Here is a 27,445-nt window from a genome sequence, read left to right as displayed (position 1 = left end):
CTACAGCTATCAGCCTACAGCAGGGCATGGTGGGAGTTGTAGTTTTACAACAGCTGGAGGGCCGCAGGTTGAGCATGCCTGGTGTATATCCTTTCAATGGATCCATATGCTGTTTGGCAGTAGTGTACCTTACATGGAGGCAAACCATATGACTGCTGTGGGGCCTGGGGCATTCCGATAGAGCAGTGTTTCCCAACCAGTGTGCCTCCAGCTATTGCAAAACTACAACTCCCAGCATGCCTGCACAGCCAAAGGCTGTCCGGGCATGCTGGGAGTTGTAGTTTTGCAACAGCTGGAGGCACATTGGTTGGGAAACACTGCGATAGAGAACTGCTTTGTCCATTCTCAACATGAAAACACATTTTCACGCAGCCGCCACTAAGGGGAGCTCAGTGCAAAGAGATTTGTACATGTTTCATTGCAGTCAATTGTAACTGTATACATTCCAATGCACTGAGCTCCCCCTAGTGGTGGCTTTAGGCAAACAGTTTTATGATACACTGAGGGAGGTCACAAACAGAGGACTGTATAGAGAGCTTTATCAATGTAGTTATGTTGGTTGTCTGGTGTAATTCCTGGTTGTGACTTAGCAACACATTTATGAAGCACCTGTTCCACTTTATCCAACACAGAAGTTGTGTACATTGGGGAATGTTTTATTTTTTTTGAATTTTGATTTAAAAAATTCTGCACAAAAAAAGTTAATTTTAGGGAACTATAAAATGGGTGACATCAGCAGAATCCTAGAAGTCTTTTGCATGTCATTATTCATGACATTCTGCCGGCGAATGTGATCTGTTCATGTGATTCTCCGACCCTTTACACAATTACAGAGGAGAGTGTGACACCAATTTCCTGTTTGTCCCAAGCTGAATGAAGCCGACCTCATCTGTAAACTGATGTAAAGGGAAGAACGCTCTGAGATTTGCAGAGCAGCATCTCCCCCTGTATGACCAGTGCTGGTGTCATCTACCTTGTAAGATATGATCACCCCCTAGATATCATAGTCTGAGATACTGTATAACATATTGTTGGCCATAGCTGACTGAAAAAAATATTTCACATGATCTTAAAGGGAATGTGTCATCAGAAAATGACCTGCTGTTTAAATCACTTTTTTATGTTTAACATATTTTTTTTTTAAATTTGATTATTTTTAATTTTCCATGTCACTTTTTATATTCAAACTAAAACCAAAAACCCTGCAGTTTTCGCACTGGCCACTATGTCTAATAATAGGCGCCACTTCTTGGTCTGTACAGATGACTTTACTGCAGTTATCTGCTTATCTGTCATTCTAATCCTGCCTGTAATGATATCACCTATGTGTATAGATAAGACAGGATCCTCCATTCACAATAGGTGATTGTCAGAGCTTTTCTATTCTGTCCTTGTACAATCATCTCTTGTCACAGAGCATGCCTAGAAGTCCAAAGTGTCCCCTCCTGACCATGATGTCTATGGCTCATGAGACTGCCATAAAGCAATTTTTTAATGCTTTGTAAGTGCTGTTAAGAACAGCTCAGGCAAGATGGCCGCCCCATAATAATGTTCAGGAAATCAAATAAAAAAAAATCTACAATGAGAAAGTAAAAACAGATTAGAAAAAAAGGAGATTTCTTACTATCTGATTTTAACTGACAGATAAAATTTTTGGTGACAAATTTCCTTTAAGGAACACCCGTCATCAGGATACATCCTTTTAAACCAAGCCTACTTCCTGGTAGGGTTGATCCAGCTGATTAAAACAATACCTGTCTTGTGAAAATTGGTTGTGCCATTCCTGAGAAAAAACACTTTTCATTATAAGGGATTCAGTGCACAGAGGGGCGGGGCCAGAACTGGAAAGCAGAGGAGCTGTGGTGCACTGTTGGTCTAGGCCCCGCCCCTTGGTTTACTGAAGTCCTCATTTACATTAAGAATAAAAGTCATTTTTCTCAGGAACACCTCAACTGATTTTCACAAGGCAAGTATCGATTTTGTCAGGAGGATTAACCCTATCAGCCTGTATATCTAGTTTACGATTTACTGACTGACCTCTTCATTGATTACCAGGCACAGCTTCTTTTAGTGGTGGCTGTGCCTGGTATTACAGCTCAGTTCTATTCCCTTGAATCAGACTCCAGAGAATCCCTTTAAACCCAACTTGATGAAAAGTTTGTTTGAAACAAATTAACACAAATGTATACATTTTAATTGGAAACATCCCCTCCCCTCAGTCAGATCCCACATTGATTATAAGCTGGAGCTGCACATGGACCTGCATTACAGCTGTCTGACTGAAGGTCAAGGGTATAGTTAGAGGCTGTGTACACCTTCGGAGGCAATTTTTTTATGATTGCATTTACTCATTTTTGGCAAAAAATCTTTTTTTCAATTAGCCTTTATTAAAAATATTAAGGTTCTGTCACAAAGGGTTAACAGTTTTTCTAGCTGTGTGACCCCCACCCCAATACTTAAAAAAAAATTGTACCCCCTCCTTCACAGTAGTTTTTTACAGATGTGTGCCCCCTCACAGTAGTTATGCCCACATTGTGCCCTCTCATAGTAGTTATGCTCACATTGTGCCCTCTCACAGTAGTTATGCCCTCTCGGTGCCCCTTTCACAGTTGTAATGCCCTCTTTGTGCCCCATTCACAGTAATAATCCCCATTGTGCCCCCTTCATAGTAATAATCCCCCATTCTGCCCCCTTTATAGTAATAATGCCCACTGTGCCCACTTCATAGTAATAATGCCCATTGTGTCCCTTCGCAGTAATAATGCACATTGTGCCCCCTTAATAGTAGTAATGCCCACTGTGCTAGTAATTACCTCTGTGCCCCCTCCATAGTAGAAATCCCCATTGTGCCCCCTTCACAGTAATAATAACTACTGTGACCCCTCCATAGTAATAAAGTCCTCAGTGCCCCCTCCATAGTAATAAAGTCCTCTGTCTGTGCCCCCTCCATAGTAATAAAGTCCTCTGTGACCCCTCCATCGTAATAAAGTCCTCTGTGACCCCTCCATCGTAATAAAGTCCTCTGTGACCCCTCCATAGTAATAAAGTCCTCTGTGACCCCGCCCTCTGTATTAAAAAAAAAACACTAACTACTCACCTTGTCCCGTTCCTGAAGCTCACATACCTCTCTCCCCTGCAGGCACAGATCACTCTGCAGCACTGTGTGGGCGGAGCTTATGACGAGTTTCGGGTGAAGGCTTTGCCCACACAGGACGGCAGAGTGATCTGTGTCTGCAGGCTGAATGGTGGAGCAGAGAGAAGTCTTCCTGCTTCACCATTCTGTGTGCCGCCATCCTTAAGGAGGGGAGGAGCGCGGAGAGCAGAGTGGTGAGGGACAGGACCGCAGCTCCCAGCGCACCAGCACTCATTGCTTCTGGCATCTGAGAGCCGGCACCCGGGGCGGACCGCCCCCATGCCCCCCCCCCCCCCCCCCCCTTAGTACGCCACTGGTGACTGGTACTTTCACTTTGCGCCTTTTAACTAAAAAAACCTTATCTCTAAACTACTGAGAGGTCATAAACACTTATGTAACCCACATTCTTATCAGTCAGATAAGAACTGAACTATAATGAGTGTTTCGGAGGTTAGAGAGCAGAGATAAGGAGTCCGTCTGCTCCTGGTCTGACGGAAAAGACAGAAAATCCAAAGGGTGCTACAAGAGCATCTCAGCTTGTACAGAAAAAAGGACGCCATATTTTTAATAAAGACCAATTAAAATATATATTTTTAGCTCAAAATGAGTACATTGCAATAATACCAAAGGTGTACATAGTCTTTGGGCACAGCAGTAATGCAGTAATATTCCTGCATCAAATCTCGCATTTACCTTTTGGGTTTTGCAGTAAAGGATCCTTAGGTGTGTCCTGTCCAAAGTAACGATGCAATGGAAAATATAATTATTGTAATTTAGAAATAAATAAATAAAAAAAAGCTGCAAGCCCCCTGCTGTCAGGACTTGTAAAGGTAGAGTGAAGGAAATGATATCTCCCCTTCTTAATGAACGTGCACAGTCATCATTCACATTACAGCATGGCTCTATCTATTGTGTCTGCTTCTCTCACACTCCAGATCTCCACACTGTGCAGGGGTAAAATCCTCACTAATAGCAGTGCACTGTGGACCCTCTAGACTCTATGGGCCAGATTTATCACTGCTCTGACAGCTCACTCCACTTTCACATATGGCTAAAGTCAGTTTTAGCCAAGTCAGATTTATGATCGGCCCTTTAAGACTGTAATAAATGTGGTTTGACGGTAGCAGTTTATCCGTCAGTAAGCAGCTTTACAAAAGTCGCACATCTTTACGAAAAAGTTGCACGTTTTTATGAAAAAGTCGCATGTTCTATTAAAAAGTCTCATAAGATAAGCATGGTCCTCACTGGAGTGAAATTGGGACTTTTTTGCGACTTTTTTGCGACTTTTTTAAATAGTCCCAATAGTAAATCTGTCTAGAGATTCATTTACATAAGAAAACACGCCCACTTTCAGAAAACTGGCGAGCATAGTGCAGAGCAGAAAAAAGTCGCAAATTTGTGCGCAGTTTTAGCGTTTGGGACTTTTTTGGGACTTTTTCACTCCATTATTCTGACCTGAGCTAATAATAAATCTGCCCCTGTGTGTTCTCTCTGGACTTAGGTTTGCAGCTCATTCTGATTTTGTTCCATGGTCCAAAAACAGTTTAGACTATTAACAGATCTATGCAAAGACTTCAAGGAACATCATGTAAAATGTGGCAGTCGCAACAGTTACATTAAAGGGGTTGTCTCACTTCAGTAAGTGGCATTTATCATGTAGAGAAAGTTAATAATACCAGGCACTTACTAATGTATTGTTATTATCCATATTGCTTCCTTTGTTGGCTGGATTCATTTTTCCATCACATTATACACTGCTCGTTTCCATGGTTACAGAACACCCTGCAATCCATCGGTGGTGGTCGTGCTTGCACAATTTAGGAAAAGGCACCAGCCTATGTCCGCTCCCATTGTGCCGGCCACCAGAGAGGCTGATGCTTTTTCCTATAGTGTGCAAGCACGACCACCACTGATGGATTGCAGGGTGGTCTGTAACCATGGAAACTAGCAGTATATATTGTGATGGAAAAATGAATCCAGCCAGCAAAGGAAACAAAATGGATAATACCAATACATTAGTAAGTGGTTTATATTAACTTTCTTTACATGATAAATGCAACTTACTGAAGTGAGACAACCCCTTTAACAATTACTATAATATATTTTCCAGACATATTGTTCATAAATTAAAATATTCTGCATTTTATCCATCAATAGTGCAAATTATACTTGTTTTACATTTTAATGATCTAAGGCAGGGATGCCCAACTGAGGACCTCCAGCCTACAGCAGACCATGATGGGAGTTGTAGTTTTGCAACAGCTGGAGGGCTGCAGGTTCAGCATTCCTGATCAAAGGCTATTTCCATGGACACATACTTAATATGGATCTTTGAGCACCATTTTTGAGATCTCAATACATCCAGCTATTTGTGCTGATTCATATCCTAACACAGGGATCAGCAACCTCTGGCACTCTAGCTGTTGCAAAACTACTACTCCCAGGCCCAGCATGCTCCATTCACTTCTTTGGGACAGCCAAGCAAGTGTGCATGCTGGGAGTCATAGCTTCACCACAGCTGGAGTGCCGACGATTGCTGACCCTTGCCCTAATAACATATCTTTAAAGGGGTATATTAAACAATTCTAGCTTCCTGCAGCCGCCACTAGAGGGAGCTTAGAAACCTACCAGGTACTGGCTGCTTTTTTATTGCATTTTATTTCATTCAATTTTGAAACAGTGAGCTCCCCCTAGTGGTGGATGGAGGCAGACAGAATTGTATCACTTATGTATATGATTATGATAAGAAAGAAAATCTCTGACTGCTATGAATATAGAGCAAGGCATCAATCAGCATAAAATGTTGGGTCTAGAAATGACATGTAAGAATCAGGACGGCTCTCGCTGCTTGCAATCAAGGATAAGGTCTTGTAACAACCTCTATCTCGGAATGAAAATGTGAATTTAACTACATTTGGCCATAGAAAAAAGAGAAAATAGATTTTAGCTGCAGGCATAAACTAGACTGTCTATTCCAAACTAACATTACAGTATTTTTCACAAAGTCAGCAGTTTGCTCTTCTAAACTCAAAGTCCCAGGAGGCAAAACAAGGAAAAGAAGGGCAAGCATCAGATCCATCAACCATGGCTTCTCATAGAAACATAGAATGTGTCGGCAGATAAGAACCATTTGGCCCATCTAGTCTGCCCAATATACTGAATACTATGGATAGCCCCTGGCCCTATCTTATATGAAGGATGGCCTTATGCCTATCCCATGCATGCACTGGACTCTTAAAGGGATAGGGGGTGGCCAGCTGTTTCAATAAATGGTGCAAACAAGACTCTGTAATCCTTCATTTCTCCTGCAGTGTGCCAGATTACCATAAAGATTATAGCTGATCACTGGAGTTCTCTGCAATGGGAGACTCCTTAAAGGGGTTATCCAGAAATGGATGATGACCAATCCTCAGGATAGGTCCTCATGATCGCTTCGGCGGGGGTCCGAGTCCCGACACCCTGCCGATCAACTGTTTCAGGGAGCCGCCGCTCTCACCCCAGCTCTGGTGAGCGCAGATAGATCCCAGCAGCAAAGCAAGCACAGCGCTGTCCATCGTATAGTGGATGTGCTTGGTATTGCAGCTCAGCCTCATTCACTTCCATAATAATAGGACATGTTCTATTTTTTGGCGGAACAGACATACGGAAACGAAATGCACACTTCCATTTCTTTTTGCGGACCCATTGAAAAAGAATGGTTCTGTATACGGTCCGCCAAAAAAACGGGACAGACACGGAAAGAAAATACGTTCGTGTGCATGAGCCCTTATGTTGTGGATTTTCCTCGAAAAAATTTGTGCGGAAGATACGCAACGTGTGTATGCACCCTAAGAATGGTTGTGAGAATGCCCAAAGTGGACCTGCAGCTCTCTAGCTATTGAAAAACTACAACTAAGAGTCCCTTCACACATCTGCAAAACACGGACAGCGGCAATGTGCGTTCCGCATTTTGCGGACCGCACATTGCCGGCACTTAGAATATACCTATTCTTGTCCGCAATTGCGGACAGGAATAAGACATGTTCTATTTTTTTTTAGGAACGGAATTGCAGATCCGGGCAGCACATCGTGCTGCCCCATAGAAATGAATGGGTCCGCATAGAAATGAATGGGTCCGCAATCCCGTTCCGCAAAATGCGGAATGAAATTGCAGACGTGTGAATGGACCCTAACAGTATGCTTGGACAGCCAACGATTAAGCCATACACATTAGTCTTTTGTTGGCCAAACCTGCTGAGAACGTTGGGTTTGGCTGACATACTAATGTGTGTTGGGAGCTCTCAACTCTACCCCGGCAGACGATGTCAGGGGAGACAAGGATCAGGCGAAATTAATATTTTCCTCCGATCCTTTTGTTCTCCCGGGAGATAAGCCGCCGGCTCAAGTGCCTGGCAATGGTTTTCTCCACTCTCCCCATAGAATACACATACATGTTCAGCTGAGTATGGGGAAACTGCGAGGGAGTCGGGAGAGATAGCTGTCGGCCCAACGATCGCTTTAGAGTTCCGAAAGCCACCGGTTGCAGAGCACTGATTTAAAGCAAGGTATACATTAAGGGATTATTTCCCATAATTGGATTTCCACGAGCAACAATCACAATGACAGCATGGTCTCCTTGTGTAGACTTATGGAACCATGTACAATCACTGCCGGTGACGCAGAGCACCACTTTCATTGAGAAAGAGATATAAAATTGACATTCATTTTTCCAGGAGCAGGTAGTAGCAGTGCTTTCATCACATCCCCTCTAATAGCGCTCAGTTCAAAGACAGGAGAGAGCTTAGAAAATAATGTATGGAGCCATTTCTATAATGAGTGTGGGAACAAATAAAAGGATGAGGCCCTTTCTGGTTACAAGCAATCCTTACGTCCTATGTTTTTGAAGGTTACATGGCTTTATGAGCTGCAGTGTCCTAGTTTATAGGCGTTGGCATTGTGTCAGGAAGATAACTCGACTGCAATCTGCAGTCTTTTTCATTTTATTTTGTTGCAATCTGCAGCGCTTTTCATTTTATTTTGTTGCAATCTGCAGCAGTTTTCATTTTTTTTTGCAATCTGCAGCGCTTTTTTTTTTTTGTTGCAATCTGCAGCAGTTTTCATTTTCTTTTGTTGCAATCTGCACCAATTTTCACCTTCTTTTGTTACAATCTGCAGTAATTTTTTATTTATTTTTTTGCAACTACCACCCCCTTCCCGCAACCAGCAGCAGCCGGGGCATCAATCTGCTGGAGGTTGTAGTTTCTCAGCAGCTGTAAGGTTTCAGAAGAGTAAAGGACATTGTTAGCGCATCAACATCCTGGAACGTAGGGTGCAGGACATAAAACCATCACAATGTGGCCTGAAAAACAGGTGGATGTTAGGAAAATTCAGGTTGTGTTTGCAAAAGCAATTGAGAGATGACAGGTTCTGTTGGAAAAAGAGTAAAAAAAAATAATGTAAATTTAAACCAAATATTTGAATTTCCAGAATATGCAGGACAAATAGCACAGGGTAAAGCTAAGAAGAAGATCAAAAGAGAGCCTTGTTTTTTGTGCGTTGCTCGGACCGCTCTTCAGAAGAGTAAAACGGCTGATTTATCAAAAATTTCGATCCTGGCATATGAAGGCCCCACAGGTGACGTGTGCCATATTTATTAAAATGGCGCATTACTGATATTTTAGATGTAAGAGGGCTATTCCCATCTGTGACACTTATTGCATATGGATAGGGGCGGGTCCCATCACTTTTGATTATCCAGTATCTCCACTCAGAAGGTATAGAGCGTTCCTTCCAATGACCCAGAAAATTCCATGTCATCACTGATTGCACAATTATGAACCCAACCCAAAACTCTAGTGCTATGTGTCAAAAGCCCTTGGAAATTTTAGTACAAGGTCGAAATGCGTAGTAGATCTCCTTGAGAGATTAATAGTTCTTTTCAGTATAACATAGTACATTTTGCAAGACCTCTCACATTTAACCTCTTCACATCAACTGAGAATTAAAGGGGTTGTGTCATGAAACATATTCTACATTTTTCAAACCGGCACCTGGATCTGAATACTTTTATAATTGCATATAATTAAAAATTTAGTATAGCCACTAAACTAGTCAATAAAATATGTATAGCGCCACCTGCTGTTTATTATTTTCCTTATTTTCAGTCCATCTCACTGAGCTGGTCGAACATGCTCAGTTTAAAGTGTAACCGTCATGTTTTCATCAAAAAAATGAATTTTAGCACATGTTACTGCTGCAGCAGCATTATGCACAAAGCAATCTTTAGTTTCTTCACTTACCACTGTTTTCCTTCAGTTTTTCCCTTAGTTACGGTTGTTTAAACATTTACAATATTAGGACCAGGGGCGTTGCTAGGGTCTGAAAAGATACAGGGCCCAAGCCCCAATGAATATGGCCCAGTTCTCTAAGTCGTCCCCCCTCCCCTCACACACCGCATTTACAGCAGCACATACCTCTCACATCCAGTGGCTCCAGGTGACGTCTCCTCGGATGTAGATCTTCTCTGTCATCATCTTCTCCATTTGGTCCGTACAACTTCTCTAAGCCGCCTCGTCTCTGCAGAGTGTGACACACAGACATCTTAGCTTCTTCACATTTCTATCATCATCCCCCAACCTGGAGTCCCCACAGTGTTATCCTGCTGCTCGCTGCGCCCCCCAATACCCCCAGATAATATCCTGGAGGAAAATGAGTGCCCCCATAGTAATACTGCCCCCTACAGTGCCCCCAACCGTAATAATGCTCCCCAAGAGTGCCCTCATTAGTAGAAGAGCCCTCCAGTATTTATAATACCCTTACAGAGCCCCCAGTAGAAAAAGGGCCCCTTTTGTTCCCCCAATGGTAATAAAGCTCTCTACAGACCCCTCAGTAGTAATAAGGCCCCCCATAGTGCTCTTAGTAGAAATAAGGCATATCCCTCCTATAGAGCCCCCAGTAGTAATAAGAACGCTTATAATGTCCCCTGGATTGCAGTGCTCCCTGTTGTTATATTCCCGCCTCTACCATACAGTCCCTTGTAAATAACATCACACCATCTCTCCTGCCCCTCCAAAATACAGTCCTATGTAAATAACATCACTCACCTCTCTTCACCCCCTCCAACATACAGTCCCATGTAAATAACACTATTTCCCTCGCTCCGCCATACAGTCCCATGTAAATAACATCACACCATCTCTCCAGTCCCCTCCAATATACAGTCCCAAGTAAATAACATCACCTCCTCCCCAGCCGCCTTCAACATACAGTCCCAAGTAAAGATCACCCCCTCCCCAGACGCCTCCAACATGCATTCCCATGTAAACATCACCCCCTGAACATTCAGTCCCATGTAAATAACATCACCCCCTGAACATTCAGTCCCATGTAGATAACATCACTCCCTCCCACAGCCGCCATCAACATACAGTCCCAGGTAAATAACATCACTGCCACTCCCAGCCCCCTCCGACATACAGTCCCATGTAAATAACATCACTCCCTCCCACAGCCGCCTCCAACATACAGTCCCATGTAAATAACACCCCCCTGCACCAGCTCTCTCCAACATACAGTCCCATGTAAATAACATAATCCCCTACCACAGCTGCCTTCAACATACAGTCCCATGTAAATAACAACACCCTGCCCCAGCCCCCTCCAACATACAGTCCTATGTAAATAACACCACTCCCTCCTACAGCCACTATCAACATACAATCCCATGTAAATAACACGACTCCTCCCCAGCCACCTCCAACATACAGTCCCATGTAAATAACACCCCCCTGCACCAGCTCTCTCCAACATACAGTCCCATGTAAATAACATAATCCCCTACCACAGCCGCCTTCAACATACAGTCCCATGTAAATAACAACACCCTGCCCCAGCCCCCTCCAACATACAGTCCTATGTAAATAACACCACTCCCTCCTAGAGCCACTATCAACATACAATCCCATGTAAATAACACGACTCCTCCCCAGCCACCTCCAACACACAGTTCCATGTAAATAACATCCCTCCCTTCAGCCCTAACATACAGTCCCAGTTAAATACTACAACTCCCAGCATTGCTCTGCCTCTCCCTTCACTTACCTCTCCTGATGTAGCAGACATCACCTCAGCTTCTTCCCCTCTTCACTGCCGGCCTCTCCTGCACTGGTCACATGATGGTGACATCATCGCAGGTCCTTTTCAACCACTGACTGTTTTACTGGTCACATGACCTGTGATGTCACCACAGGTCCTTCAGCTCTTCCACTGCATTAGATTCAATTGTATTGCCGTCTTGTGGATGGCAATACAGTTGTATCTAGCAGGCAGGCAGGACATTCGGGGCCTGGGACAAAACATCAGGGGCCCAGGCCCCGAATGTTTTAATCTAGCAACGCCCCTGATGAGGACCTTCTCAAGATGGCTCCTCTGCCAGTTCTCTGAGGCCAAAACTGCTTTCCCTCACTCCCCATACACACATGCTGTAGCCAGCAGCTCCCTGCCAGCCAATCAGATTGGATTACTGAGAGACACGCCTCCTCACTCTGAAGCCTAATGCAGGCATGCAGTGTGGAGGACCGCCCCTCCGTCTTCCTGTCTTCTTAGCCAGAGACAGACAAGCCATAGCCAACTGTCTTTTAAGAGACCAGTGGAAAGGGACAGAGGACATTAATGAAAGCTGTTATTATAAGGTAATTACAGATCTTTTGACAATTGACAGACTTAGGCTACTTTCACACTTGCGTTAGGAGCGGATCCGTCTGGTGTCTGTACAGACGGATCCGCTCCTATAATGCAAACGCTTGCATCCGTTCAGAACGGATCCAACTGCATAACCAGATCTGATTTTTCACTTCGTGAAAACTCAGATCCGACAGTATATTCTAACACAGAGGCGTTCCCATGGTGATGTGGACGCTTCAAGTTAGAATATACTAAAAGAACTGTGTACATGACTGCCCCCTGCTGCCTGGCAGGTGCTGCCAGGCAGCAGGGGGCAGACACCCCCCCCCCTTATATTTAACTCATTGGTGGCCAGTGCGGCCGGCCCCCCCTCCCCCCCCCCTGTTTTTAACTCATTGGTGGCCAGTGCGGCCGGCCCCCCCTCCCTCCCCTGTTTTTAACTCATTGGTGGCCAGTGCGGCCGGCCCTCCCTCCCCCGTTTTTAACTCATTGGTGGCCAGTGCGACTGGCCCCCCCTCCCCCCCCTGTTTTTAACTCATTGGTGGCCAGTGCGGGCCCCCCTCCCTCTCCTGTTTTTAACTCATTGGTGGCCAGTGCAGCCGGCCCCCCCTCCCCCCCCTGTTTTTAACTCATTGGTGGCCAGTGCGGCCGGCCCCCCCTCCCTCCCCCCTGTTTTTAACTCATTGGTGGCCAGTGCGGCTGGCCCCCCCTCCCCCCCTGTTTTTAACTCATTGGTGGCCAGTGCGGGCCCCCCTCCCTCCCCTGTTTTTAACTCATTGGTGGCCAGTGCGGCTGGCCCCCCTCCCCCCCTGTTTTTAACTCATTGGTGGCCAGTGCGGGCCCCCCTCCCTCCCCTGTTTTTAACTCATTGGTGGCCAGTGCGGCCGGTCCCCCCCCCCCGTTTTTAACTCATTGGTGGCCAGTGCGGCCGGCCCCCCTTTCCCCTCTAATTAAAATGACCGACCCCCCATCATTGGTGGCAGCGGAGAGTTCCGATCGGAGTCCCAGTTTAATCGCTGGGACTCCGATCGGTAACCATGGCAACCAGGACGCTACTGCATTCCTGGCTGCCATGGTTACTTAGCAATTTTAGAAGCATTATACTTACCTGCGATGTCTGTGACCGGCTGGGTGCTCCTCCCACTGGTAAGTGAAAGGTCTGTGCTATAGGCAATGCGCCGCACAGACCTTTCACTTACCAGTAGGAGGAGCGCCGGGCCGGTCACAGACATCGCAGGTAAGTATAATGCTTCTAAAATTGCTAAGTAACCATGGCAGCCAGAAATGCAGTAGCGTCCTGGTTGCCATGGTTACCGATCAGAGTCCCAGCGATTAAACTGGGACTCCGATCGGAACTCTCCGCTGCCACCAATGATGGGGGGTCGGTCATTTTAATTAGAGGGGAAAGGGGGGCCGGCCGCACTGGCCACCAATGAATTAAAAACAGGGGGCGGGAGGGGGGGCCGGCCGCACTGCCCACCAATGAGTTAAAAACAGGGGAGGGAGGGGGGGGCCGCACTGGCCACCAATGAGTTAAATACAGGGGAGGGAGGGAGGGAGGGGGGCCGCACTGACCACCAATGAGTTAAATACAGGGGGGGGAGGGGGTCTGACCCCCAGCAGGGGGCAGTCATGTACACAGTTCTTTTAGTATATTCTAACTTAAAGGTCCCCATCACCATGGGAACGCCTCTTTGTTAGAATATACTGTTGGATCTGAGTTTCACGATCTAACTCAAATCCAATGGTATATTCTAACATAGAGGCGTTCCCATGGTGATGGGGACGCTTCAAGTTAAAATATACCATTGGATTGGAGAAAACTCTGATGGTATATTAATAGGGGACTCCTGACTTTACATTGAAAGTCAATGGGGGACGGATCCGTTTGCAATTGCACCATATTGTGTCAACGTCAAACGGATCCGTCCCCATTGACTTGCATTGTAAGTCTGGACGGATCCGTTTGGCTCCGCACGGCCAGGCGGACACGAAAACGCTGCAAGCTGCGTTCGGGTGTCCGCCTGCTGAGCGGAACGGAGGTCAAACGGTGCCAAACTGATGCATTCTGAGCAGATCCGCATCCACTCAGAATGCATTGGGGCCGTATGGATCCGTTCGGGGCCGCTTGTGAGAGCCTTCAAACGGAGCTCACAAGCGGAACCCCGAACGCAAGTGTGAAAGTAGCCTAACTCAGGAATACATGCCTAGCTCTAATAAACTAGCAAATAAAAAATAAAAATATGACAGTTACACTTTAAATCTTCAACTGCCACCAGCCATATGTTCTGTTAGAAGTTGTGGCAGTTACAGGGAGAGAGCTGCAGCAGAAAGGACACACCCACTGAGTTGCCAGGCTGAAGATAATCTAGCAGAGCAATTGCAGCAGTGAATGTGGAGATCTCTGAACCCATGTGATGTACAGGGCTGGTTCTAGCTTTTTTTTTTTTATTGTCATGTACTTTACATCAAACAGAAAAGATTAAGAAAAAGACACCAACACCGGCTTTGTTGCAGGGTGTTTCCATCAGCTTCTCTTATAGTCTGCAGCGGCCACTACAGGGGGAAATGAAGTATTACATGTGGCCATCCAAATATCTACCACTGTTTGCTCACAACTCTGGTTCATGGTGGAGGGTCCTGAGCTAGGGAGTAGGGACCCCCTCTGTGATGTACAAACACTGTAATAAGGTCTATGGAAAAGGGTGTCCATCAGGAGACAACCATTTTAAGGTACGCTAAACCAAAACCAGATCATGGCTGTAAGTCCAGTGCAGTTTATTAAAATGTATTCCCTATCATATCGGACAGGAAGAGTTTGACTGTAAACGCAAGCGCATATTAAATGGCTGTGGTCTGAACCTGCCAATTTTGGCCGGAGTTGCTGGCCATCTAATGTGTATGGGGGCCATCTCGACTGTCCCTCAGCAAGATACGGTAGAGGAAAGAAGTGTTGGATTTCTACATGCCACCTATAGGTAATTATCACTGATTTACATGGAAGTTACCTATAGGTGGCACTAGTGACAATTTTTCCTTCTGGAAGCAGAGCTATTATTTTCCCAAGAAGCATTGCCCTTAAAGGCTATCTACACCTTTGGGGGAAATTTTTTTAAATGATTGCATTGTACTCATTTTGAGCTAAAAGTCATTTTTTCAATTGGTCTTTTTAAAAGAGATTAGTAGTACAGGCGTCGCCTGTTAGTAAACAGAAGAAAGAGGCGCGCCATAGGGCGATAACGTTCTATAAAGGTAAGTATTGTGCTCCAAAATGGGAGGCCCACATTGAGGGGTTTTGCAAACCTTATGCACAACTCTAGAAGAAGCTTGTCTCAATAGTGTAGGGTGGATCCCAGGAAAGGTGGTATGCAGCCACGCTGCCACGGATGTCGTTCTTCTTAACAGGGATGCCTGATTCTCCAAGAAGATTCGGAAGTGCTCACAAACAGGAGAACATCCCTCGGCGCAAGGAACCAGACAGAGGATCCAGGTTATTGATGATTTATTGTGCAGAATAAAACAACGCGTTTCGGGGAGTTATCTCCCTTTCATCAGGTAAAAACTGCATATAACCTATTGGTAATTGAAACAGATATATATATATATACACATAGTAACACATGAAAAAAAAACTGCCAAAAAGAAGGGGTCAAAGGTCAAGGGGGGTCCAGGGGGGTAAAGGACATTCCCCCAAGGACATTCCCCCATGATAAAACAGACATGCGGGTAGATAAAATCCAAATAGACATTGGTGGTACAAGTGGTTAACCACAGAAATTATTAAAGCATATTAGAATAATATCAATATAGAAAATGCTGTGGAGAGTCACATGATCACTGCCGAGATCATGTGACTGCAGAGAAGATCATGTGACGTCTGGTTGTCTGAGTGCACATACTCATCCAGACGGATAAAATGTACCGTCAGATATGAGGACCTAGGAGGAGGAGATGCCAGGGAGCGGAGTGCTGCGATCATGTGACCGCTAAGGCGGTCACGTGAGGGGCACGTTGCTAGGTATTCAGACACCGATGCCTGAGGCAGTATCTCGGGTTGATCATAGAGAAATGTCAGAGGACGCTGTGGTTCTGGTTGTGACATGTGGTCCCTTAGATGGGAGAAACATGGATGGTCGTTATTAGTAAAAATGAATGAATGGCAATGAATAAAACAATGATTGGTCCTTACGATTTAGCCCAAGTGAAAGGGAGGGGAAGAAGGATCACAAATATGTGATTGGATAGTTACATAATTTGATGTGATATAAGTTATTACTAAGTAGGAAGGAGGGTGACAATCAAGGGATTAGTATAATATAAGACTGGAAAAAATGCTGCTGGTAGTAAAAAAATGATGTATAAACCATGAATATGACAAAAAATATAGATATAAATATACAGTATATACATATGTATACAAACACAGATGCATACACATACCTACATATACACATGAACTTAATAATGGGCAAGGCTGGGAAAATTGCAGATGGTAATATAAAATATATATAATGTAATATAAATATAAATGATTAATAAAATGATTAAAAAATGATAAATAACCATATTAAAATAAGTAAATATAATGGATAAGCAAAAATGAGAGATAATGACACAATGTTCAGGAATAGAGACCACAGTTTACAGATTAATTTCAAAAGCCTTATTTAAAGAGGACCTTTCACCAGGCTAGCTCTAATCTAATTATTATCCTACATATAGGGCGGCCCCCACTGATGCCATGGCACTTTTTCTAAAGAACCCCCCGTTTGTCCGCTGTTTGCCCCGTATATTTTGGCGCCTTATGTTATAATAAGGCGACTCGGTTATACTAGGCGGAGACTTGTATTTTCCCTGGGAGTGGTTATCTTCTCCCTGGCTGTGAGCGCATCCAATCAGAGCGCCCCGCTCTTAGCCAGGGAGAATGAGCTCAAGGATGTCTACACGCTCAAGTTCTCGCGATTCTCCATGGCTAAGAGCAGGACGCTCTGATTGGATGTGCTCACAGCCAGGGAGAAGATAACCACTCCCAGGGAAAATACAAGTCTCCGCCTAGTATAACCGAGTCGCCTCATTAATGAATCCCCTGTTCGTCCGCTGTTGGCCCCGTATATTTTGGGCGGGTATCCTTTTTGGAGGAATCTTTTGCGAATGGCTTCACTCTGAATGGTGAAATCCTCATCTCTAGAGAAATGACGTCTCAACCGTCTGAATTGACTAAAAGGGATGTTTGTCTTCCACTTTTTAAGGTGGGAACTGTAGTAGTCTAAATAACTATTACAGTCAACTTTCTTAAAGAAAGTGCGGGTCACTATTTTATCTGTACTGGTGCTTAATTCCAAGTCCAGAATTTTTGTAGGGTCATGTGTCCCCGATAAAGTGATACCCCAAGTGGTAGCATTCAGGTGGTAAATGAAGTTGTCAATTGAGGTGATGTATCTGATGCAATCTACAATGAATGTTCTCTGTTCTTCTGGTAGTAGCAGGTCATTGTCCAGAAATAGTTTGATACAGATGTAGCAGGGTTAACACACAAACTCTTAACTCAAATTTCTTAACTCATTGAAAAGCAATTGAAAGTATTTGCTTAACGCATTTAGTTTAGATAACACGTCTTATAAAGCATGTGTGTTAACTCTACTACATCCGTACATTGGATGCTTAGATCGTGCTGAATATTGGAATATAAGGCCGTGACATCCAAGGTTAACCAATGGTAGGAGTCTCTCCATCTGTTATCTTGTAGGGCCTTAATAAGGGCAGAGGAGTCTCTAAGATAGGAGGGTAAGTCTACAACGTATTTTTGTAAGAGAACATCAACATAATGGGATAGATTGCATGTGAGAGATGATCTCCCCGAAATGATGGGGCGGCCTGGTGTTTTAGTGCTTTTCTTGTGAATTTTGGGTAGACGGTAAAAGGTGGCTGCAACAGGGTCTATGACTAGAATGTACTCCTGTTCTTTTTTGCTGAGTATGTGGGATGGTGAACTGATAAGAGATTTGAAGGCTAAATAATGCTCTGTTGCTGAGTTTTGTGTAAATAGTACCCGGTGTAGAATAGAATGCGAAGTGCCTCTCTGATGTATTCTCCTCTATTCTGGATGACTATTCCACCTCCTTTGTCCGCTGCACGAATGACTATATCAGTGTTATTGTTTAGCCGTTGGACCGTTGACTTCTCTCGGTTGGCGAGATTATTGTGGTTGGAGACCGGTTTTTGGTGAATGGTCCGAAAGTCCTCCATTACAATATTATAGACTTGCCCTTGTGATGGATGGGGTAAAAGCTGGAGGTAGGTCTCAAATTTGTGGCCACATAATGGGGTGTTTCAGAAGTAGAGGCAGCTACCGAAATAGGGAGGGTGGGCTCTTTGGTGGAGTTTTCCAGAATGCTAAAATGTCTTAAGGGTAAGACCAAAAAAAGTTCGAACCCATTTGTACCAGAGGTGAGGCAGAAGGAGAGGCCTTTAGATAATACAGATATTTCTTTTGAACTGAGTGTGTATGTAGAAAGATTGAAAATTTTGATTTCTTGGTTAGGAGATCTGCTGTGTATTAGGTTTTGCATTTTGCTATGGCCCCCTCTGCATCCCCCCCTGCATTTTTTCTTTTGCCCAGTCTAGTACTTAGCGGGTGAAAATAATTGGTGATTGTGACTGTATTGGGGCTTTTGAGTATGGGATATGCTGCGATGGGGTTGAGCAGAGGGGGTAAGGATAAAAAAAGATGTTGGGCCCTGGTTTGGACACAGGGTAGAGTTAGATAGGTCTAAAGGAACCATATCATTGTCCATATTGGGAAGATGATCGGATACAATGGGTGGGGGAGAACCATCATGAAGGGTAATGAGTGAGTCCAATTCCACATAGGCTTTTTTTTTATATGTACAATACTTTAAAGTTGTACTGGCACATGAGGGGGGCTCTTGTTACTGGTACATAATGGGGGGGGGGGGATCTTGTTACTGGCACATGATGGGGGGGGATCTTGTTACTGGCACATGATGGGGGGGCTCTTGTTACAGGCACATGATGGGGGGGGCTCTTGTTACTGGCACATGATGGGGGGGCTCTTGTTACAGGCACATGATGGGGGGGCTCTTGTTACAGGCACATGATGGGGGGCTCTTGTTACAGGCACATGATGGGGGGGCTCTTGTTACAGGCACATGATTGAAGGGGATTTTGTTACTGGCACATGATTGGGGGGGCTCTTGTTACTGGCAAATGATTGGGGGAGCTCTTTTTACTGGCACATGATTGGGGGTGCTCTTGTTACTGGCACATGATTTGGGGGGCTCTTGTTACTGGCACATGATTGGGGGGGCTCTTGTTACTGGCACATGATTGGGGGGGGGGCTCTTGTTACTGGCACATGATTGGGGGGGGGGGCTCTTGTTACTGGCACATGATTGGGGGGCATCTATGGGGACACTTATTTCTGGCACATTATTGGGGACACTTATTACTGGCACATTATTGGGGCACTTTTTTCTGGCACATTATTGGTGGGCACTATAGGGGCATCTACTGAGGCCACAAAGAAGGGGTATTTTATATGGGGGGCTCTGTACAGTAGCATTTTATACTGGGACACATTATGGTGGGTACTATGGGGAAGGGGGGAGAGGAGTACTATGGGGTCATCTACGGGGGGCACTAAGAAGGGGTATTTTATACTTGCAAATTATAGGGGACACTGAGGACATCTACTGAGGCACTATATATGGGGCATTTTATACTGGTACATTATGGGGGGCACTAGGAGGAAGGGGGGAGAGGAGCACTATGGGGGCATTTACTGGGGGCACTATATAGGGGTATTTTATACTAGTAATTGGGCCAAGCCAAGTAGTTGTAAGTTTTCATGTGAAATATGTTTATGTTATACACATATAGCATACACTGTGCCACACAATATACAGTATACCTCTACACTGCGGCGCTCCCAGCTAAACCAGACGCTCCAGCCATCTGGCCAGTCTTTTTGCTGACGCCCCATAAGACTTGATAAAGGAGTTATAAACTCTGAAACGCGTTGTCTACTGAACAATAAAAACAGCTATTTCATCAAAAGTCCGCTGACTGAGGTCGTCTTTTGTGCGCCAAACAAATACCCCACACAAACCAGCAACTTCTTCCTTCACAGTCCCTAGGAGTCCTTGGCAACTGCACCCTAAGGGACCGAACGGGTAATGGCAGCACTGACCATCCAAAACCACCCCCTTTTTTCTCCACGTGTACCTGCCTTCACGGACGTTGTGCTCCAACCCGCACAACACCAAAAGGTGAGCACACTTCAACCACATAACTGCTACCCACCACCCTATGAGCGCCTCTCCCTTCTCCTTTTTCTCTCGCCGAATTGCTCTACACTGTGTAGTCTGTTCCACCATTGTTTTGTGGCGGCGGACAGAAAATAATCTGGAAGTGCCCTTCCCGAGACCAGGCTCTGGATCCGCCACTGCCCGGTAAGCGATCCGACTGCTATCACCCAGCCCCCCCCCCCTCGCGATCTGGGGGGGGGGGTCTGCTGAGCTAACAAATGCCCCTCTATGGCAGTAGCACCCCCATATATGACTAAAAAAATATTGCTTTGGGGGAGGGGGGGGGGGGGGGGGAACAAAAATTTACTAGCGCACCAGGTGACACCAGCCCTAGCAACGCCACTGGGTGGAAGGTTGAGGGGAGCGCAGTGCGAGAGAACATCTGGGATGAACAATTCAAGGGTGGATGTCCCAGATGAGTTTGCACTTTTAGTCTTGGGAGAACAGTGGGTGGAGGAACTGGGAAACTAGATGGTAGCTGATTGGGTATGAAAAATGGCCTTGGGTGTGGCAGGAGACTGGTGGATGATGGGTGTAATGGTGGTAAGTGGTTGGCAGCTATGATCCGGAGTGGTAAGATGTGTGAGGGGTTTGGGAGGCCGTAAAAACTGAATGTAACGGTCTTCTTTTCTCTAGTGGTTCTGGGTCGCTGGTTGTGATGTGTATTCTTGTGGTGTTGTGTCATAATGGACACAGGGGATGGGGACCCTGAAGCTATGTCCGTGGCAATATTGTTTTCATATGGTGAAGGATTTTTCATCCAAAACTTGATATTGTCAGTACTGAAATCAGACCTGTCTCTGGCTAATTTCCCTGCTTTCTTGTTGAGGGTGTCTTTTTCCGAGTGCAATCACTCGAGAGGTGATGATGCGATCAAATTTTAAGTAAGAGGGGTGGTCTTTGTGGCCGAGGATAATATTATGACAGTCGGTGATTTTGGGGCCTAGGTCAGATGCCAGGGATTTCTTTTTGGTGGTCTAGTCATGAGGCCCCTGGCACAATCTAAGAGGTAATCATCCCAGTCCCTTCAAAAATCACTGTGGTCTCCAAAGGTGTGTTTGAGACGTAGACGAAGGCCCCTAGGGACCAAACCTTTCGTTTGGTATATCTCAAGAATCTTGCCATCTAATTGGTGCTGTATTTCACTGTTCATATGTTTCTCTAGTTCGTGAAATAGTGAAGATAGTGTTTTCTCATCAATACCTACAGTGTCCGGTTTTGATGGAGTATCGGAATTAGGCAGGTTCTGCGCTTGTACGCATTGTGTGATGAGGCATTCTCGCTGTTCGAGCCGATTTTGACGTAATCAATAGTTTCGGATGGTCAGTTGTTCCCCTTATGTGCTGCCTTAGTATCTGGATTGACCGGAAAAAGAGATTAGTAGTACAGGCGTCGTCTGTTAGTAAACAGAAGAAAGAGGCGCACCATAGGGTGATAACGTTCGATAAAACGCAAAACCTAATACAGAGCAGATCTCCCAACCAAGAAATCTTTCTACACACACACTCAGTTCGGAAGAAATCTCTGCATTATCTAAAGGCCTCTCCTTCTGCCTCACCTCTGGTACAAATAGGTTCAACCTTTTTTTTGGACTTACATCATTTCATTAAGAAACTTACCCTTAAAAGACATTTTAGCATTCTGGAAAACTCCACCAAAGAGTCCATCCTCCCTATTTCGGTAATTTCTGAAACACCCCATTATGTGACCACAAATTTGAGACCTCCTCCAGCTTTTACCCCATCCATCACAAGGGCAATTTTGTTGACACATTCTATAATCTTGTAATGGAGGACTTCCGGACCATTCACCAAAAACCGGTCTCCAACCACAATCTCACCAACCGAGAGAAGTCAGCGGTCCAACGGCTAAAAAATAACACCGATATAGTAATTTGTGCAGCGGACAAAGTTCATGTGTATATGTGGGTATGTGTATGCATCTGTGTTTGTATACATATATATTTATATCTAGATTTTTTTGTCATATTCATGGTTTATACATCATATTTTTACTACCAGCAGCATTTTTTCCAGTCTTATATTATACTAATCCCTTGATTGTCACCCTCCTTCCTACTTAGTAATAACTTTTACCACATCAAATTATGTAACTATCCAGTCACATATTTGTGATCCTTCTTCCCCTCCCTTTCACTTGGGCTAAATCGTAAGGACCAATCATTGTTTTATTCATTGCCATTCATTCATTTTTACTAATAACGACCATCCATGTTTCTCCCATCTAAGGGACCACATGTCACAACCAGAACCACAGCATCCTCTGACATTTCTCTATGATCAACCCGAGATATTGCCTCGGGCATCGGTGTCTGAATACCTAGCAACGTGCCCCTCACGTGACCGCCTTAGCGGTCACATGATCGCAGCACTCCTCCTCCTAGGTCCTCATATCCAACGGTACATTTTATCCGTCTGGATGAGTATGTGCACTCAGACAACCAGACGTCACATGATCTCGGCAGTGATCATGTGACTCTCCACAGCATTTTCTATATTGATATTATTCTAATATCACCCCCCCCCCCCCGCCCCTTGACTCAATAAATAATCAATAACTTGCATCAACCTGGATCCTCTGGCTGGTTCCTTGCGCCGAGGGATGTTCTCCTGTTTGTGAGGACTTTTTTAATATTATGGAACCCTTTTTTCGTAGCAGCCTCTGGATTTTCTCTCTTTTCCATCAGACCAGGAGCTGACGGACTCCTTATCTCTGCTCTCTGACATTATAAACACTCATTATAGCTCAGTACTTATGTTACTGATAAGAGTGTAGCTTAAATAAGTGTTTTTATGACCTCTTAGTAGTTTAGATATAAGGCTTGTTAGATGATCGGCACAAAGTGAAAGTACCAGTCTCACAGTTAGAGAAACAGTTAACCCTTTGTGACAGAATGGCTCAATATTTTTTTTTTTAAGAAAGGCCAGCTGGATCGACACAAAGAGAATACATACCTCCATAACACAGCATGTGTGGGATTATTCTTTCCCATGGAGTCCACATGAATCTGGAAAAATAAAAAATCTGTATGTCCCTCTGTATAAAATCAGACATTTTGAGATAAATGAGCCAGTATGTGTTTAGCCTTTCACCCTGAAGAGGGGACACTGATGTTGGATGAGAGGGCATGGCTCGCAATCTCCATTACAGTTCATCCCAAAGGTATCGGATGGGGTTGAGGTCAGGGCTCTGTGCAAAGTTATTCTACATGAAACTACCCAACCATGCCTTTGTGCACTGGTGCAACAGAAAAGGGCCTTCCCCAAACTGTTCTCACAAAATTATAACTTTACAATTGTCCAACATGTCTTGGTCAGCTGAAGAATTAGGGTCCATTCACACGTTCGTATGTGTTTTGCGGATCCGCAAAACACGGACAACGGCAATGTGCGTTCAGCATTTTGCGGACTGCACAAAGCCGGCACTCTCATAGAAAATGCCTTTTCTTGTCCGCAATAGTGGACAAGAATAGGACATGTTCTATTTTTTTGCAGAACGGAAGTGCAGATCCACAAATGTAGATGCGGACAGCACATTCCGGCCACATTGTAAATGAATGGGTCCGCACCTGTTCCCCAAATTGTATAACAGATGCAGACCCATTTTGCTGACGTGTGAATGGACCCTTAAGATTTCACTTCACTGGAACTAAGGGGCCTAGGCCGACCCCTGAAGAACACCCCATAGTGTGATCCTTCCTCCACCAACTACAGTTACTTGTCTCATTTTACTTCTATGTTTGCTGCGTGGGGGTAAAATGTGTTCCGGGACTGTTTTCCTGCTTCTATTTAGCACAATAATCAAACAGCCTCGAGGAATTTACACTTTATTAAGTACTTACATTTTATATCCATAATTACAACATCGAGCTGCAATAAAATATATATATATAAAAAAAAAAACACAAAAGGAGTCATTTAAAAGAAAAGCATGTGTCTATCCCAGGACTCGTGCAATGTGATTAAATCCTTGCAAGACACAGGGAGCAGACACTTTGCTATTTTTTTCCCCCCATAGTGGTTATGGTTAGAATTCCAGCAGGGGACAGCTGTACGTCAGTAGGATGAGCATATAATATATGAATTATATATACATATTTAATAACAATAATAATAATATTGGTCCACATAGTATTCATTATAACAAATAGATTCTATATTTCTGTAAAACATTAGTGTACGTGTAAAATAGCATGGGGGAGGGGTTCTCATCCACACATGAATATGAACATGCTTCATTGTATAATGACACGTAATGGGTGTGTAATATATTATATATATATATATATATATATATATATATATACACATATACACACACACCAATGTGTGTATATATATTACTGTATACACACTGTGTGTATGTGTATATTGTGTGTGATATATATATAGTTAGTGTGTGTGAGTGTGTGTGTGTGTGTGTGTATATATATATATATATTACAAAAAAAACAACTACTTTTTGTCATTACATTTTGTACAATACAGGTTTTACACATTGAGAATATGTACCTTGTATTTGGGAACACTCACCCACATGAACACCTTTACTACAGCATTGTACAAAACAGACGGGTGGCCCAACAACAGGCTTTTATAAAGGTAGTCCCAGTCGCTGGACCCGATTGACAAAGGGGTTTATGAAATTAGAAAAACATAGCTGTTCTCTAACAGAAACTGCGCCACTCTAATCCACAGGTTGGGTGGGGTATTGCAGCTTTCAAGTGACTGTGGCTCAATGGCAATAGTGGAAATAAGCCATGGACAGGTGCAGTGCTGTTTCTGGAGGACTGTCAATGTTTTTTGCACGTTCAACAACCCCTTAAAGTGCTATCCAATCCATAAGATAAGTGGTAAGACTCTGATCGGTCGGGGGGTCCAATTGCTGGGACCCCCACTGATCATGAGGACAGTGATCCCGCGTCCCCCCGTTTGAATGGAGTGGTGGTCAAGCATGCACAATGTCACTCGTTTTAAACTCTTTGAGACGACCAAAGGTAGGTGAGCACTGGGTCATCTCGATGCTCGACCACCGCTAAAACTCAAAGGGGAGACATAAGACCCCCTTTTTTCGTCATTGGTGGTGGGTCCAATCCATCAAACCCCCACTGATCAAACACTTATCACCTACCCTATGGATAGGCGATTTGTTTTTCATTCTGGGACATCCACATTAAAGGGGGGGGAAAAAACACTTAAAAAAAATCTAAAATTTCCAAAAAGTACTGCAAAAATGTGGAGGAGAAGAGTGCTGGGGAAAATGAACTATGGCATATGGGAATGGCCGATTTTGGGTCTGAAAAGTGCATGAATGAGCTTTCTGTTCATTTCACGGCACCAGATTACCAAAAATTTACTGCAGTTTTTTGGTTTCTGCTATTCATGGCTAAATCCAGACATACTAAGTACAGAGCAGCTGTTTATAGTGTAAGACATGTTCACTATTCTTGCCTCCGAATGCCACGTTTGCATATTATAAAGGATCAGTAAGTATCCAACGAGCATTACTAATGGCCAAAATATTTGACACAAGTTGTGACATGATATTGTGACACACGCTCCCATTCAGTTCTGCATGTGCACCATTCCCTGGGTATTGGATGACACCTGCTAAAAAGTTTTGGGGCTGGACATGGGGGGAGTGGTTTAAAAATAGTCAGCAAGTCAAGGCATGCTGGGAGTTGTAGTTTTGCAATGGCTGGAAAGGCAAAGGTTGGAAACCACTGGTCTATTAAGTTAGTATCCAAGCTGATTTTAATTTTACAAAAGATGCACTAGAAAGTATAGGGGGGATTAAAACTTGTTGAGCTTTCGTCAAACTTATAGTTTAGAAATGGTAAAGGTTTTGATCGGTGGGGTCTGAGCGCTGACACCCACACCGATCGATAGAACAAGAAAGCACTCACATAGCGCGCCTTGCAGGAGACTGAAGCGAGATGGACTCTATAGAAGGTCTACGGGCCCATTATGCTTCCTTCTCCTGCTGCGAAGAGAGAGACTGCGCTATGCAAGTGCTCCTCTATCCTTGTTATAGAGATCGTTGGGGTCTCAGCACTCAGACACCCAACAATCAAAACCTTTGATATGTCGCTATGACTATGATTAAAAGTCTTAAGAAAGCCCAGTGACCCTTTAAACTGTACCTCCGCATCTGGTGTTATGGTAGCTAGATGGACAGTAAACTGCTTCAATAACAATCCTCTAACATTGATGGCAGTCTATACGCTGAAATGGCTTGTTGACTATGCTGTTGTGGATTGGAGGGTCTGTACTTGGAAAGGTGGAATACAATTATCTTCATATTTTCCCCAATGGGTGTATAGCTACCTGGCTGTAGTGGGCGCCTGTGTCCTTGTTGCTGGGTGCTATGGAGGCCAATGACAAGTCACTTTGCTTTGGCCAGGGAACCTAGCTACAGGACTAGAGAAGCTAACTGATTCTTTGCCCTCGGAGAAGGAAAGCCTTGCTATGACAGCTGGAAGGTCACAGGTTCGAGATTAGAGTTAAAAAGCATACACGTAATGAAGCAATACACGATGCCCCATAGGTACTGTGAGGTGGAAATTGGCACTAAACTGACGAAGGCAGGTCTACTTCCCACATTGCTCCGGCTGTACACTGCCATCAGTAATTAAAGTATTTTGCACATTAAAGCACCTGTTCGCAATTGATGAAGTAACTAAACAAATAAATTAAAAAGGGGTCGTGTAACTTTTTTGGGGGGGGAGGGGGGACCTGCAAAGGGGGGTGTTTCCATTATTCCCCACCGGTGCACAACCCCTTTAATTTATGTTTAGTTTTTATATCACAATAGTGCAGAATAAAGATAAACATCAGCATTAAAAACAACCAACGCCATCAAAGTGCTGCAAAACTGTTACACAAGGCAAAAAATAGGGGTAGAACATCTGCCAGTTGACCTTTCTGAACACCATTAGGCACTGTGGTTAAACTCTGTAATCTATAGGTGCAAAGTACGCTTTAAAGGGGTTTTTCGAGACTTTAATACTGGATAGGTCATCAGTATTCGATCGGTGTGGGTCCAACACGTGGGACCCCCATGATCAGTTGTTTGAAAAGGCACCAGTGCTTCTGCGAGCGCCCCAGCCTTCTCCCTGCTCACCAGGCACAGCCATGTACATAGTTCGTGGCCGTGCTTGGTATCGAAGCTCAGCCCATTCACTTTAATGGGGCTGAGTTGCGCCTTGGCCCCGTGACCAGTGAACCTGTCCCTGGTGTCAGCCCCCCACCGATCAGATACTGATGACCTACCCAGTATTAAAGTCTCAGAAAACGCCTTTAAC

At 44.4% G+C, this 27,445-nt stretch overlaps 1 long non-coding RNA gene across 1 annotated transcript; it reads left to right on the top strand.

Moving 5' to 3' along the window:
* Window positions 1-32: 32 nt before the first annotated feature.
* Window positions 33-26,717, top strand: LOC120979586. Its single transcript, XR_005774326.1, has 3 exons — window positions 33-81; window positions 7,646-7,651; window positions 26,091-26,717. It is a non-coding gene; the product is annotated as an uncharacterized LOC120979586 (long non-coding RNA).
* The last annotated feature ends 728 nt before the right edge of the window (window positions 26,718-27,445 follow it).

Source organism: Bufo bufo, chromosome 9 (assembly GCF_905171765.1).
Source record: "Bufo bufo chromosome 9, aBufBuf1.1, whole genome shotgun sequence".
Taxonomy (NCBI): domain Eukaryota; kingdom Metazoa; phylum Chordata; class Amphibia; order Anura; family Bufonidae; genus Bufo; species Bufo bufo.
The sequence above is the reverse complement of the archived record's forward strand: the minus strand, read 5'-3'. Positions and strand labels throughout refer to the sequence as shown.